Here is a 5,998-nt window from a genome sequence, read left to right on the forward strand (position 1 = left end):
AACTGTCATAGGACACTCTTGATTTGTTGCCGAGAAGATTGGATGATCAAGGGACCCCATTCTACTTACTGTTTGCTCGGAGCCGGCATAGAACCCTTCGTTTTCGTTAATACATAATGTTTAATTGAAGCAGGGATCGAGCCCTCTGGTTTATTTAGTTTGAGTGGAGCAGGAATTGAACCCTCCATTTTCTTTAATACTCGTTTCATTTCCCCTGATAGTTTAAGTTATTCTTGCAAGTATGGATGAATACCAGTTTTGGATGAACGCTGGAAGTTAGGAATAACAGGGAAAAATTTAGAATCTTTCATTAGTGCTAAGATCCAGGAAAGACTTGAAAGAGCGAGAATTGAGAGAGAAGAAAGACAGCTAGAAAGGGAAAGAGAAGAGAATAAGAAGAGAGAGAGAATCGAAAGAGAAGAGAAAAGTATAAAGAGAACCTTGAAAGAGAGGAGAAAAAGGAGAGAGAGAGAATTGAGAGAGAAATCCAAGAAAGACAGTTAGAAAGAGAGCGAGAAGACCAAAAAGAGCGTGATAGACTTGATCGTGAGGAAAGAGCTAGGGAACGTGAGGAACAAGCTAAGATACGTGAGGAACAGGTTAAATTAAGAGAACTTGAGCAAAGAGCAAAGGATAGAGAAGTTGAGGAAAAAGCTAGAGAACGTGAGGAAAGAGCTAGAGAGCATGAGTTAATAGAGAGAAAAGGATCGCGAGCTCGAAAAATCTCGCCTTGAACTGGAGAATAAAAAGTTAACTCTTACACAACAATTAGAGGAAGGAGTAATGGAACAACGTGCAGTCAGTGCACATATTTCAACACCTAATTTACCTCCCTTCACAGAGGGGGAAGACATAACTTCATACATTATCAGGTTTGAAAATACCACTACCCTCTGTGAATGGCCTGCTGACACCTGGGCTACCAGGTTAGGAATGTTATTTTCTGGTACAGCCTTAAATATCTATGCAACTTTGTCACAGGATATATGTAATTATAACCTACTAAAGAAGGCAATCCTTAAAGCATATAAAAAAAACACTAATTCTTACAGGAAAGATTTCAGGTATGCCACCTTACAGCCTGGCCAGAACTTTCAACAGTTACAGGTAACACTCTTTCGTTTGTTCGACTTTTGGATAGAGAGTTCAGGAATTGATCACAGCTATGAATCTCTTCGAGACTTCATGGTTGCTGACCAGTTCCTGACAGCTCTTCCTCACCAGATACGAACATTCATTAGAGAACGTAACCTGATTAAAGCTGAGGAAGTTGCTGAGGCTGCTGACCTATATGCTGAGGCTCACAATGCCTATAAAGACCTAAAGGGATCGAACCCTAAGGGCAAGGGTTCATCAGACTTTAAGAAATCAAAGCCTCTAGTGGAAAGTAAAATGACTTCTTTTATTCCTGTTTGTCATTTGTGTGGTGTTAAGGGACATAAACGTCCAGATTGTCCTTCTAAGAAGGTCCAAAAAGTTGGAAGATGTTTTAAAACTGTAATGACCAAGCACCCTTCTGTTCAGGAACAGTTAATGGACTTAATGTATCTACCATTTTACGAGACACTGGATGCACATGTATAGTCATTTCTGATAAGCTGTTCCCTAACCTTAAAGAAATTCATTCCTCTGCTATACTTTCAGACTACTTGGGCCGTACGGACACTTTTCCTACCATCCGTTGTTACATTAGGTCTAAATGGTTCACAGGTTGGTCTGAAGCCGTACTAGCTCCCATCACTTCTTGCTCCATACTAATAGGTAATGTAAAAGGTGCCATTCTTCCTTCTGAGGTTGACCTTTCATCACCAAAGATGGATATAAGTGTTTCAGATCCTCTTCCTGTAGAGTCGGAGAAGCCCCTCGAAAGTTCAGATGAGACAATGTCTCGTGAGATTCATGTGGGATTAAAAACCAGTGATGCTACTCTCGAAAGCGAGGTAGTAGGATCACCGGTTCACTTGTTAGATGAAAGTGAAGATATCACCTCCGATACCCTAAATGTCTTGACTAGGGCTCAGACCAAAGCCCATGCTTCCCCTACTGTCCATCCTTTGATTTTCCCTGACTTTAAGCCTTTAGACATATCGAAGGACTCCTTTGTCAATTTACAACATAATTGCCCTTCTCTTCAGAATTGCCATAATGCCGCTAAACAAAATCCAGTTATCCAAAGGAAAAACTTTTCATATAAATTTGAATATATAAAAGATATCTTGTACAAGTCAGTATTCAAATTAAATTCAGATGAGATAGACTATTCCATCTTAGTTGTTCCAAGTCAATGCAGAGAGACTGTTCTTAAAATGGCTCATGACCTGCCAGTGGCCGGACATTTCTCGCATCGTAAAACTTTAAATAAAATTAGGGAAACCTATTTTTTGCCAAAAATGTCCTTAGATATCGTTACCTATTGTAGATCGTGTAAAGTTTGCCAACTGTCATCCTCCCGAGGTACCAGGCGAGTACCTATGGTCAAAATGCCTATCTTTATGGTACCGTTTGAAAGAGTAGCTATTGACATCGTTGGTCCTTTATCTCCACTTTCATCTGGGGGACATAGATATATATTAACATTAGTTGATTATGCTTCGAGTTTCCCTGAAGCCTTTCCCTTAAAGACCATAACTACTACAGAGGCGGCTGAAGCCCTTTTGTCCATCTTCTCCAGAGTGGGCATCCCTAGAGAAATTCTGTCTGACCGTGGGACACAATTCACATCTGACTTAATGCAATATCTATACCAACTTCTGGGAGTGAAGCCTCTCTTCACCACACCCTATCATCCCAGTTGTAATGGGAGGATTGAGCGCCAGCATTTGATTCTCAAGTCCATTTTAAGGAAACTTTGCTCCCTTAAACCTAAGGAGTGGCATCGTTACCTACCCTGTGCTTTGTTTGCCATGAGGGAAGTTCCCAGCGACTCTTTGGGGTTTTCACCTTTTGAACTTCTCTATGGTAGACAGGCCAGAGGCCCATTGTCCATCCTTCATGACTTATGGACTAATGAGGAGGTAAATGCTGAGGTTCAGTCTTCTTACCAGTTTCTCCTTGACCTTAGATCCCAACTTGAGGAGACCTCTGACATAGTTTCGAAAAACCTAAGCTTGTCAATGGACCAGTACAAAACCTATTTTGATTCCAAAAGTCAGAGGAGAAGTTTTAAAGTAGGAGATGAAGTTCTTGTACTTTTGCCGATTAAGTCAAATAAATTATTAGTAGCATGGAAAGGTCCGTATAAGGTATTAAAAATTTGTGGGAAAGTTGACTACCTCATAGAAGTCAAGAGGAAACCTAAGCTTTATCATATCAACATCCTTAAGAAATATTACCGAAGAAATTCGGTTAAGTGCCTTAATAACTTTGACTTAGTTTTTCCACACGAACTTGATAAGACAACTGAAGAATGTAAAGTGTGCGTAATTGACACCTCTAACTTAGACCATGATGAAGAACTACATGACTTGGTGACTCTTGACCACTCGGACGCAACCACCATTAATATTAATGAATCTTTGGATGACCATAAGAGACATGAACTACTTCAATGTGTAACTTTTCAGACGTCTTTACTGATATTCCAGGTGTTACCTCCACGGTAGTCCATAAGATTGACTTAGTGACGGACAATCCTATCAAACGAAAATTATACCCAGTTCCAGTTCACCTTAGGGATGCATTTGACCGAGAGGTAGACAAATTATTAAAACTAAAGATCATTGAACCTTCAATATCTTCATATTGTTCACCAGTAGTCATGGTTAAGAAGGAGGATAATTCATATAGACTTGCTATTGACTTCAGAGGCCTTAATGCTATAACTCGGTGGGATGCTGAGCCTATGCCCTTAATATAGTGATCTACACAAATTTTATGACGCTTCCTTCTTTTCAGAGATTGATATTGCGCAGGCATATCATCAAGTAATGTTAGATCCTTCTTCTAAGCAGTACACCGCTTTTCCTACACACCAAGGACTGATGCAGTATAGAACTATGCCCTTCGGTTTGGTAACTGCCTGTGCTACCTACGTGAGACTGATGAGAAAGGTCTTGGGTAAGAGGCCAAATGTTTCAGTTTATTTTGATAACATTTACGTAACGACATCTACGTGGGGCGAACATATCCAAACATTAACATCAGTTTTGCGTAGGTTACACTCACATGGCCTCACTGCCAAGCCGAAGAAATACTTCCTTGGGTATAACAAGATTAGATATCTTGGACTGATACTTTCTAATAACTCTCTGCGCTTTATTAGAATTTAAATTCCCCAAAACCAAGAAGCTCATGCGAAGCTTTCTTGGTTCTGTAAATTTTTATGCACGGTTTATCCCTAACCTTACTGATCTTACAGGCATCTTATCCGACTTCCTTAAAAAGTCTGTGAAGGAACTTCTTGAACTTTCCGACGTAGCTCGGGAAAAGTTTAATGAGATTAAAAGTATCTTTTCGAAAGACCCTATACTTAAGATTCCAGATATTAATAAAACATTTTGTTTGAGAACTGATGCCTCCAACACTGGCTTAGGTGCGGTGTTACTACAATACCATGATGGTACTCCCTTCCCTGTATGCTTCCTAAGCCGGAAACTCCTTCCCGCAGAAACAAGATACTCCACAATAGAAAAGGTATATTTAGCCCTTGTGTGGGGTATCTCCAAACTTAAATTTTATTTGCTGGGAAAAGAATTCATTTTAGAAACGGACCACAAACCTTTGATATACCTAGAAACTTTTAAGGGAACCAACAGTCGCCTCTTGAGGTGGACATTGGCACTCCAGGCTTTTAAGTTCCATATTCTGTATATCAATGGTTCATCCAATTATTTCTCTGACTGGTTAAGTCGTGACAGTCAGTAGAAGATTTCTTGCCTTACGCAACTTCCACATGTTAGAACTTTTTCCTCGCCTATTTTTCTTATACTCCTTGACTATAAGTCTTGGTATGGGGGAGTGCGAGGGAAAAGTTCAATAGATAGGAGTAGCAATATAGTAACAATACATGTAGTTTCATTACCGGCTACTAGTTAAGGTAGGGTAAGTCATGCTCCCGTTTTTCCTGCCTTTTCTCCCCCCCCACCCCTAAAGTGATAGTTTGATTGCCGGCTGCTTGTTAACGTAGGGTCAGTCTAGCTCCGGCTATCCCTTCCCCTCCCTCTTCCCCCCCCTCGAAAGGTGACGTATGGGGCTCTGGTCAAACAGTAAATCACTCGACTCGCAGCTCCCAACACTACTGTATGTACATGCCTGCCTTGTATTCTAGTGGATTTATTGGTTAAAAGCTTCACTTTTGACCAATAATAAACTTAGTCCTTTCAGTCTTGCTCTAGGTTGACTGTTGTAATAATCACCACGTCTTTTGAGTAATGTACACTGCCATGGAGAGTGATTATTTAAGCAGTGGGTAACCTGTCTATCTTTTCAGCTTGGATGACAGTGAGGGTCACCTGTCAATCAACGAGAAGAACAGGAGAAGGACTAACCTCCTGGAGACGTCCCCATTTTGTATTGCACTACCTGTGCACCTGTATGAAATTGCAGGACGTAACCCCACATCATTGCAGCGGTAAAGAACCTGCTTTCCTGTCATCGGGATACTACTCACGGCGTTAATCTGTGAAGAACTAGCCAGTGGTGGTCACCAACACCTGCGACCCCCCCCCCATCATCAGCAACGGCTACGATTTCAACAAGCAGTGTCACCAACACCAGACACCCAAGTGTTAAATTAGCTTTGAATTCAGTTATTTATATTTTTCATTTTTTATTTTCTTTAATGTAGGATTAATATTTCATATTTAAGTGTTTTATATTTTATATTTTCTACATAATAAAGTGTTTATGTTTGTCTGTTATTTCTTTTTCTATTCACTAATTTTCCTGAGGAGGAGCCAGCCTGGGTAATACTGTCTGAAGTTGTTACAGGGCTGAGTAAGCCTTCACACGGGGATTAACGTCCCCGTGGCCCGGTCCACGACCAGGCCTCCCAGTGGAT

At 40.6% G+C, this 5,998-nt stretch overlaps 1 long non-coding RNA gene across 1 annotated transcript; it reads left to right on the forward strand.

Moving 5' to 3' along the window:
* Positions 1-1,625: 1,625 nt before the first annotated feature.
* Positions 1,626-5,900, forward strand: LOC138854959 (uncharacterized). Its single transcript, XR_011394131.1, has 3 exons — positions 1,626-1,761; positions 3,895-4,056; positions 5,429-5,900. It is a non-coding gene; the product is annotated as an uncharacterized lncRNA (long non-coding RNA).
* The last annotated feature ends 98 nt before the right edge of the window (positions 5,901-5,998 follow it).

The sequence above is a fragment of the Cherax quadricarinatus genome, chromosome 76 (genome assembly GCF_038502225.1).
Source record: "Cherax quadricarinatus isolate ZL_2023a chromosome 76, ASM3850222v1, whole genome shotgun sequence".
In the NCBI taxonomy this organism is placed as follows: domain Eukaryota; kingdom Metazoa; phylum Arthropoda; class Malacostraca; order Decapoda; family Parastacidae; genus Cherax; species Cherax quadricarinatus.